The 10,958-nt window shown below is 45.8% G+C and overlaps 1 pseudogene; it reads right to left on the bottom strand.

The window, feature by feature from the left end:
• Positions 1-1,642: 1,642 nt before the first annotated feature.
• Positions 1,643-6,629, bottom strand: LOC123160262 (putative disease resistance protein RGA4; annotated as a pseudogene).
• Between the last annotated feature and the right edge of the window lie 4,329 nt (positions 6,630-10,958).

The following is a 10,958-nucleotide window of genomic DNA, read 5'->3' as shown; positions in this document are numbered from 1 at the left end:
GTGCCTGAGGGTAAAACCGGACCAAGTGCTCCTAGAGTTCACATTGTTTAGTCAGGTTGCTCTGCTCGATTTTCTTAGTGCAGATGAGCAACTGGCTTTCTATGGCACACATGTTTAGTTTCGCAAAATCAAAGTTTATTATGTTATTCTTGTAAACAGAAGTTCTTGCTAACCTGATGCCACTGAGAGAGAATCATACTATCAACTTATTCAGAAAGCAGTCGAGCATCAGTGCTGGACTGTACCTGAACATCTGCTCAAGATCCCGAGAAGATAAATTTCTTTTCATAGATTCAGTCGTTCCGACTGACAATCTCCACCATATATTCAGAAGTAGCCATCTAAAGTAGACATCGATTATATTATGTATAAACGGATCGAATGAATAATGTATAGTACTGGTAGGAACTAGGGTTCTACCGGGTCTAGGGCGGAGTTGTAGGGGAAGGAGGGAGCTGGATGTGGACGAACACGCGGCCGCCGGTAGAGTCTTGAAAAAAAAAAGTTATTGAGAAAGAAGTTAAATCTCATGGCCAGTCCTGTTGAGCGCTCTGGAGCCAGTAGCTTCATCTCAAAAGCAATGATTGTTTCAGTCAGTCTTGACTCAATGACTCTGCAGCTGCACTCAATGACTCAATGACTCTGCAGCTGCTCTGCACCTACTCTAGAGCCGTGGCGCACTTCACAAATGGAAGAACACTGAAAAGACCCATTCAATCGGGTCGTGTATGTTCAGGTTTATTTGGCAGCTGTTTGAGCAGCATTCGGTTGTAGTATATACAGTAGATGTTAGTTAGTGTTAAGCACGCTCTGGATGCATGTTGTCGTCGTACTGTGCTTCTCACAGTTTGACTGACGGACGTGCATTGACATGGAGGAAAGTTGCCAAACCCAGGTAGGTAGATCCAACAGGACTCGATCGAGAGCTTGCCTTTTCAGATCTCATGGCCAGTCCAGTCGAGCCAGCAGCAGCATCAGTGTTCCTGAACTTGCTCCCAAAAGCAATGATTGTTTCAGCCAGAACCAGAAGCAAGAGATGCTCTGCCCCTACTCCATAGAACTGCCAAGCACTTGCTGGCTTGCAGATTGTCCGAGCCGCCCTGGATTAGAGCTGGAGGTATAAATTTGATCAAATGCTCCTACATTTGAATCTGTTCTAGTCATCAGGTTGAACTGTCCATGTTGCTTCCAACTTTCGAGTAATGCAGAGGAGCAACTCGGTTTGGCATATCCCCTTTTCTTCCACAAATACAAAGGAGGAGGAGGATGAGGAGGGTGCAGTTTAGGCAGGCAATGAGTAGGAGAATTTTCAAGCACTTGTTGGCCTGCGGGTATCAATTTGTTCTACACAGGTTGCTCTGTTCAGGTTCTTTCAGTAGGGGTAGGGCCCTGATGTCACTGAGGATCAATACTGTAACTCATTCAGAAAGAAATCAATTAAGTTGATACACCTAGCTGTTAGCAATATCATAAGCAAAATACTACTACTACTTGTTTGCAGCTAGTGTTTCATCAGTCAGCTCGTCAGCGTCATTGCCTCTCTCTGCCGTTGGCCGTCACAATGCTTTACTGCTCACAGCCACTTCTTTGAAGCTCAGCTCAAAGTATAAACGGGCCGGTCGAATGAATCATGTACAGACAAACTTATTCCACACCAAAGGACGACAAAGCTGCACAAGTTCAGAATGATACTGCTCAACTTGTACCGAGTATGTGGAGATTAATTACAAGTACATCATACCACAAAAAAGATAGAAGCTACAGCCAGTGCCAACCAAAGCGTAACACTCCGAGGATAACAACACACCACACGTCTTGGCAAAGGAGCCGCTGAGGGCCGATGATTGCAGAAATTGGCGATGCAAGTGAACAGGGTCGATCGGCCTACGACACATGGGAGAGCCGAACTGCATGATGAGAGCTCGAGAGATTCGCTCCACCTCAGTGACAGGCAGTGGACACGAGGTGTGATCGCTGGAACCCTGCTGTTCGAAATAAACAAACAAGGAAAGTTTTAAAATTAATGAAGGGAACTTTTAAACACATAAAACAATTGAAAGCTCAAAAGTTTACGAAATAGAAAGTACAAAACGTTATCTCTTTGAAAGAGAACAGGCGAGTACTTTACCTTTTTGTTTCTATATGGATGCAAATCTGGATGAAAATCAATTAAAACCTTTGAAGCGGATATGCTCAATCTTTGGCCAGCTATCACCATCAGGTGATTGGCAGCTCTCCCTCAAGAGTTCAGAACCACACATTTCTATTCTGTTGAGGGAAGATGGCAAATCGGGTAAAAATGATATATTGTGGCATTTAATAATCTTGAGTGTCCGCAGACATGAAAAGCACTTCAGATTTCCTGGCAAGGAACTGATTTCACAATCAAAAAATAACAGGCACTTGATAGATGAGCAATCTGCAGATTCTTCAAATGTAAAGGACTCATTGCATCCTTCAAGACCGAGAAATTTTGGAACTATAAAACCTTCATCTGAGAGCATGTGGTTGAGCATTACAGAACTGCTAACATGAAGATTATTCTTGACTCGCAACTGTGAGATGAACTTCATATTGAGGTTCGGGACATGTACAAATTGTGCACTGGATAGTTGCAGTGAAGACAAGCCTTCAAGAAAGCACATGTCCTGTAAATTTCGCAGTGACAATCTTTGGAGGGAGGTTAAATGACCAATCGACAATGATGCAGAGCTTCTGCACCACCTCATGGAAAGATCTTTCAGATGCGGCAAGTCACTACTGAAGAAATCAGCTGCAACCACACAGTGGCGTATGTCGAGCTTCTCAAGGGAAAATGGCATAAAATCTGATCCACATGCCAGGTCTAAAGAAGGGCAGCTGTATAATGAAATTTCAGAAAGACCGGTGGCAGCTCGCAACCCCCCTAATAATCTAAGGCACCAGCATGAGTCGATGCACAAGTTCTGAAGCTTCGTCATAATCTCTTTTAATGACAAACTTCTTAGTGAAGTGAGACCATCAAGGCAAACCGCTAATGCCCCATCTGTAATGATGCATGAAGAAAGATCAAGCCGAGAAAGCCCTGATGGTGGAACCAGAGGCATGCCGCTGTTCCTTGTACAAATTAGTCTTATCCTCTCCTCATGGCAACATATCCATGCCTTGATGGTAACCTCTTTTAGCATTGCTTCATCCCCATCTCTTTGTAGAGCACTTTCAATGGTTTGGAGATGAGAACTATCAGCATCCATCAATGTCATCAACCACTTGAGAGATGAGTGATCTGACAATAATACTTTCCTGATTTTGGATCCCGTATCCACCTCCCACATGGAAGAAAGCCGTGACTCCAAGTTGTGTATCATCATGGTGTTCTCCCTTTGGTCATGTTGTTCTAGCTCATCGTTAGAAATAAACATAACCAACATGCATTTCTCAATCTTCAACTCTTCAAGCCTGGTTGGAAGAGAAGGCAGTGTCTTCAGGTTTCGGACATTCTCGAGGCGATGTAAGGAGCAATTCCCGAGGAGAGCAGCATTGGATGGTAGTATTTCTAAGGCACTGCAATCAACAAGGGTAAGTGCCTCGAAATTCTGGAAATAAGAATCCTCAAGTAACCAGCTTGGGTATTCTGTACATCTGTAACCTTCGATAGTATAAGGCCCATAATTTGAGGTGGTTGTATCAGACCTTCTAGAGTTTCCAAATGTGAACTATCATGTGAAGCCATGTCATCATTGTAACTCCATTCAAGGTGCAATCTCTGAAGATGACTTTTCTGATGTAGCTTTGCTTCAAAGGCTTGATCCTTCCCCGTGACATTCTCAAGATTTTTGACACATAAACTTCCACCAAGGTTGTTCATATATTTCAATTGTCGCACCTCATAGCCCATCTGCTTTCGCACGCAAAATTGTTCGAGGTGTTGGAGCGAAGTTAAGTTGCCTATGTATGGGATTTGAGCACACCCTTCAAGATATCTCAACTACTTAAACTGAATAGTTTTTCAGGCAAAAGTTTAATGTTGACACACTGAAGTGATTGCAAGTGGTAGAGAGCACACAATGATTCAGGCAATTCGGAGATTGATGTTCTTTTGAGGTTCAAGTACTGAAGGTGCTTCAGTTCACCAACAGACTCAGGTAGCTTGCTGCTGTTATGGAAGCTCAAATAGAGTACACGCAACTTCTTTAAATTCTGCAGCACCTGCTGGAAAATATCTCTTGCATCATCTAAAAGTGGTTCAATGCAAACAAAGCTACGTAAATTCTGTAGCCCGCAAATAGAGTGTTGATGTTGCTTCAGAGTCGTAACATAGACAGATAGATGTCGAACAGTGTGTGGTATTTTTGCCACCTTATCATCTTCTAACCTGAAGCAGACTTTTTCAGACAGTAATTCTGCCAAATCATGAACCAGATCATGCATAACATAGTGTGCAGATATGTCAGCTGTGGATTCGTAAGCTGGTTGAAAGAATGAAACTGAGAGCAGCTCATTAAAGCAATCCCTCCCAATATCTTCCATTCTCTTGTTCACATTGCAGGATTCAATTAGTCCCTCTGCTACCCACATATGAACCAACTCCTTAATGCGATACCAGTAGCCTTTTGGATATAAACTACAATATAGAAAACACCTTTGCAGACTCAGATCTAGCTTCTCATAACTCCACAAGAGTGCTCTACTGGGATCGCTTAAGTTGTCCATCTTTAGAGCATCTTCCCATGCAGCCTTATCCTTTTTCCTGGTCAGCCGTGAACCCACAGTTTTTGCTGCTAGAGGAGATCTTCCAAGTCTTTTAGCAAGCTTTTCTGCAATAGTTTCTAGCTGCTCACGCACCTTCTGGTCTCCAACTGCTGCACCAGAAAAGGCATGGTCCTTGAAGAGTTCTAAGATATCGGTGTCTTCCAGATTTTCAAATGAATAGTTTCATTACAGCAAAGAGGAGCTGGCAGTATATCTGACCGAGAAGTTACCAAAACTTTGCTTCCCATTCGTTGAGATACTAGAGGAGACAATAGTTTCTCCCACTCCATCTCATTGGTGTTTTCTTCAAACCAGACATCATCCAACACAAGAAGGTATCTGTTTGGATTTTGCAGTATGTCTGTTAATTTGCACTGTAGAGTATCAAGATTATCAATGCGTGGGCACTCTCCCTTTGTTGTTGATTCAATTGTCAACCGCGTGTGGCGGTCAACATCAAGTCTGCGTGAGATGCATACCCACATCCTGACCTCAAAATGTTCTTTTACCCTCTTGTCATTGTAAATGTGTTGCGCCAAGGTTGATTTTCCCATGCCTCCAAGTCCAACAATGGCTAGACCAGAATACCTACTTGTATCAGACTCAAGAGCAATTGGCTTGGTAAGAAGATCTATGATATCATCCCGATCCTTGTCACGACCAATCACTTTCTGAGGTACCATTGATGTGACAACTGGAACAACAGGTGTTGGTACTGCAGAGGCCTCACTATTACCGGCAGGCAAGCAAAGCAATTCACGGAAGTCCTTGGCTTTCGCCAGGATGGCCTTCAGTTCTTTCAACTGGTGAAGCAGCCGTTTGTTCTTTGGGCGCAGATTGGACAGCCTGCTCGACGCAGTACGCACATGCTTCATAATAGTATTACTGGAAGATGCATGCTCCGGCAAACATTCCTTCCCCTTCTCTGCTTCTCGCTTGAGGATGTTGTACTCATGCTCATCTAGCAGGTCCTCAGCTTTACAGAAGGCGTCTTTCAGCTGCTGGACCCAGTTGTTCAACATTGGCCTGTGAGGGCTCCTGTTAGCTGCTTCAACCAGTAGAGCGAACTGCGGCATGATGTTGGTCTCCAGTTCATGGAGCTCACTCACCATGTCCACACCAAGACACCTTGCAGGGTCAGCTAGGAGCTTCTTTAAGATTGGAGATACCACCAACTGTAAACCAGTCCGCACGCCAGCCACAGCCAGCGCCACCTCTGCCATGGAAAGCACACCGTGGGTATAGGGGATGATGTATCTCTTTTTTTTTGTTTCTTGGAAGTCGAAAGACACGGTGGGAAAATTGGGATTTTTTTGAGGAATGAAAATAGGGAATATAACAGAGCAAAGATGGGAAATAGGTAAGATTACTCCGAAGGCAGGTTTTTTTGCGTGTATTCACAGAATCATCTATTTGGTTGGTGGAGGAGATGGAAAAATGATGTGAAGAAGTGTGTCTGGAGGGGAAAACGAGACGGAATGGACGAGACACAAAAAGGAATGGATGAACATGGAGAAGTACAGAATAGCTAACGGGGCCCTGAGCTCTAATGATAGCAATAGTTGAAAAATCTGCAGGAGTAGAAAACAGGGAAATAAATCAGAGAGCTGAATCATACAACATACTGCAAACAGCGCCGCTGCATACTGATTCTTCTTCTTGCCTTTGTGCAACTGGATGTATTTGAAGAAGAAGACTAACAGGGACAAGAAACAAAACAGAGGGCAGCAAACTTACGCAGATGAAGAGGCGAAGGACGATGAAGGCAGGGAGCGATTGTTGCAGCAGGTGTGGTGATGAAGGGGAATGGGAGGTTGCGGGAGAGGCGAATTGGAGGCAGCACTAGACCATAAGAGAAAGGCTCTCCAATGGGGGTCAACAAAACATGAATGTATCTGATCCAGCCACTAGCATTTTTTAACTTGAGCTGAGCCCAACTTGCTGAAAAGCTATCAGGTACCCACTGTCTGTAGCGCACTCACTAATCAAACGATGATTAAAATACATGAAGCGGACGCGTAAGCTGTAATTAATAAGAACAAGTGCCCATCCGCTCATGTTTCTTAACAATGAAATGGTAGGTCATCTTACCTGCTTCTCTTTATTTATTTCTTTCTCTCTTTTCCATTACCATCACTGGACCTTTTGTGTGATTTCCAGGAAGCATCGCTCCAGTTGTGAAAGGTATGACAAATAATAAATTTAATTATGATCTCATATGCCTTCAATATACAGGATATATATGGCAATTGACAATAGCAAATGGGTAATATGATGTGCATTAAAGGAAAAAACAATGAAGACCGATTATGACATTGCGAAACAGAGAGGAAGTGGGTGATAAGACAGATTATGACAACTGTAGCAGTTTGCGCATCAGAATAGGTCTACCTTACCTGCTTCTCCTTCTTTATTTTTCCATCACCATCACTGGCCTTTCATGGTTTCCAAGAACAAGAACAAACTGGAGCAGCTAGGCTTCATCCTTGCCAGCACATAGAGATAGAGGTTAACTAACTGCTATGAGGCATGCATATTCAGCAGTAAACATAGTTTAACTAACATGTTTTAACATCCTCGGAAAGAAAAAAGAACAACGATTGCATCTGAATTGGATGATTTTTCCCCTCTTGGTGACTGACCCCAATTGAATTGAGTTGTCAAGACAAATTGCATCAATGGTTATACTACATGGAAGCAATTGGCTGAACATAGATAGGTTAACTGTAGCACGCTGAAGCCAGCAAACTCTGCTCCAGCTAGTTGTGTATTTTAACTTGAGCTGAGCTCAACTTGCTAAAAACCCCAAGTAACAGGTACCCACTGTCTGCAGCGCACCCACTAATGAGTAATGACTAATGAAATGATTATAAGTACAACAAGTGCCCCAAGCTGCCGGCCTAAGCTATATTTTAATAAGAAGTAAGTGCTCATTTGTTCATCTTTTGACGATTGTTACTTGATCAAAGAGTGGTTGTTGGCATGAGGGAGTAAATCCAGGTAACCATTGTTTTAGCAGGGATGGATGTCACTCGGCAGTTAATTAGAAGCAGTGGTTCTGCTGCAAACACGAGGCAAGTCACAAAACAGCAAGTCTGGGATTGAGTTGAGTTGTTAACCTGAAGGCTCACCAATACCAGCTTGAATCTTGTCAGTTTGCATATCGTGTAGTGTAGGACCTGGTGCTAGCACACACTAGTAGAAAAATGGCCTAATGTGAAGCATATTAGTCCCGGTTTGTAACAAAACCGGCACTAATGTGATGGCGGAGATCATTAGTGGCGGTTCGTGGCTAACGTTTAGTACCGGTTCGAGCAACAAACCAGTACTAAAGAGGTTGTGGCGGACTGTGGTCAGGCTGCAGCCCCACCAGTATCTTTAGTACCAGTTCAATGCCACAAACCGGTATTATAGGTCTCTAGTTGATTCATTCTGGAGCGGTTTTTTAGTCCCATCTCGCTCCGCTAACAGAGTTTTTACCACTTTAAATATGTTACTTCTCAAACTATTACAAGCAAGAAAGTCAGTAAAGTTTGTTTTAAAGAGTACGTATGAACAAAAATGTCGCCTTACTTGCTTCTTCTCTCTTTGTTTTCCATCACCATCACTGGGCCGTTGTGATTTCGAAGCGCCTTCCTAGGCTCGAGTTGTGAAAGCTACGACAAACAATAAAATACCATCTCTTATGCCTTTGATTTACATACAGGGAATCAACGGCAACATACAATAGCAAATGCGTAACAAATGCGGGGCTGGAGGTAGGTGGCCTGCTGGTGGGGGCGCTCCAGCCACCCTCGTTCTACGCGCGGCGGGGCGGCTGCGGTGCTCCCGTCTCGGGAGGTGGCGCGCGACCGGTCTCTTGCCGGATCCGGTCGGATCTGGCTTTGGGGGCCGGCCAGTGGCGCCTGGCTCCGGTGGTGCGTGCCCCGCGGCTCCGGCGCTTGGAGCTCGCCGGGCGACGCGGGTAGGTCTCGGTGGTGGCCTACCGGTGTCGTGGCGGCTTCACGGTGGCTCGATGGATCTGCCCGCGGCAACGGCCAGCTTCTCCGGCGTCGGTTTCTCTACGTTCGGCCGTCTCGACCTTCACCCCATCTCCTCGTCGCCCGCGCGCTACTCCCATCAAAGGGCTGGTCCTCTCCCACCTGCGGTCCACCGCTCGTCTCGCGCCCGATGCCGCAGGACCGAGCTTGTCTCGCGCACGATGCAGCAGCACCGAGCTCGTCTCGCGCACGGTGCAGCTGGACTGACCTCGTCCCCCTCTCGTTGCTGCAGGACCGAGCTCATCTCGCGCTTGGGGCAGCAGGATGGGTCGGTGGATGCCAGTTCTGGCCGACCTATTGGGTCTCGACGCTGGGGGTTGCCCAGGGGCGCGAAAAGTGGGACCTTTCCGCTCGTCTCTTTCGTTGGGGTGCGGCGGGTCTCGAGTGAGGTGGTGTCGAGGTCTTGGATGCTGGGCGGCGGCCCTGGTGGTGGTTGCGCAGTGCTCTTGGGCAGAGCCCGTGCCCTGGTGCTGCCCAGTCACCATGGTCGTGTGGGCGGCGTGGTTGCCAGGGTGTGGCGTTCGGTGGCGGTGAATGTTGGCCGGGGTAAAAACCTGCTCTATCTTCGGACGGACCAGCGGTGACGAAGATCGTTCCCTTCTTGAAGGCGTCGTCGCAGCTCTCATTGCCCGTCATGCGGCTTCGGGGGAAACTCTGATCCTTGGATCGGGCGTGGCAGCGCTACGGCGTCGTTTCCTTCCTGAAGGCGCCGCCTTGGAGCGCATGGTTCGTCATATGTAGCTTCATCTCTTCGGGACGGTAGTGCTAGGAGTGGTGTTGCTGCGCTCAGCGCCTATGTATCATGTCCTGGATGTGTGCGTGTGTTGCGGTGGCGTGGTGTGTGGTTGTGCCGGATGCTTGTGGTTTGGTGCTTTATATATAAAGCGGGGCCAAAGCCTTTTTCGGTAATGCATAACAATCATAACGATATGCATCAAAGGAACAACAATAAAGGCAGATTATGAGAAATTGTACTAGTAGTTTGTTACCTGCTTCTGTTTCTTTTCGGTCACCGTCAGTGGCCAGTTTCCAATAGCAAAAAGGAACAAGGATTGCATCTGAATCAGTGGCCCAAATTGAGTTGTCTAAGACAAAGTGCGTGCATCAATGGTTACAGCAACCTACCTCTGCATCTTAGGAGTATCAGCTAAGGGGAATGAGTGGCAACCTCCCTCCAGGGGCAGGATGGAGCTCTACCCGCTGATTCTGATTAAGATTAAGATTCAGATTCAGATTACTCCTATGGGCATCAATTGGATCAAGAACCTCTGCATCTGCTTATGAGAAAACTAAATTTGGTTGGGGAGGGGGGGGGGGGCGCATTGGACCCCTTTGTCCTTCAAATAATAAACCTGAACCTAGATGCCTTGCTCTCTGCTGCCACAAGCATGCCTTGGCAGCGATCGAGGCACGCTTCTACGGATTCACCTGGGGCAAAATAAAGCACCGCTACTCCATCTTTGGCACTGGTAGTAACATTCGCTAGGTGATGGAACAATAAACACTATCGACGGTTAAGAGCGGATCGAGGAAAGGACAAGGTGCTTCATAGCTAGCTAGGGAGATCATATACTAGATCATTTTGGTAATTATTTTTCCTTTGCTAGTTCTCTTGTTAGTTCCTTCTTCTGCTATGGTGTTAATTAAGTTATGTCACTGAATACCATTATATCCTTGGGTGATACACGACTGAGTTACACAACTATGTTACTTGTCTAGCTGCTCCTGCACGAAAGTTTATAGCATCCATTGGGGAGGCGAATACCAAAAATTAAATTAGTTCTTTCAACAACTAGGCATATCTCATCATGTCTCCTGCCCGCACGCCCATCAACAGAATGGGTCAGCAGAACGAAAACACCGTCATATCGTTGAAGTTGGTCTTGCTCTCCTTGCCAATGCATCCATGCCATTAAAGTTCTGGGATGAAGCTTTCCTAGCAGCCACCTATCTCATCAATACTCCTCCTAGTAGCGTCATCAATTTCGACACACCCTTTGAGCGCCTCTTTCATACTAATCCTAACTATGCATCCCTTCGGGTGTTTGTTTGTGCTTGTTGGCCAAACCTCCGCCCATACAACACTCAAAAACTATCTTTCCGATCCAAAAAGTGTGTTTTCATAGGCTATTGTCCTCGGCACAAAGGGGTTAAGTGTCCTGACGTGTCCACTGGCTGTGTTTATAT

This window comes from Triticum aestivum, chromosome 7B, assembly GCF_018294505.1.
Source record: "Triticum aestivum cultivar Chinese Spring chromosome 7B, IWGSC CS RefSeq v2.1, whole genome shotgun sequence".
NCBI lineage: Eukaryota > Viridiplantae > Streptophyta > Magnoliopsida > Poales > Poaceae > Triticum > Triticum aestivum.
Note: the sequence above shows the minus strand (reverse complement) of the source record. Positions and strands in the feature narration are given on the sequence as shown.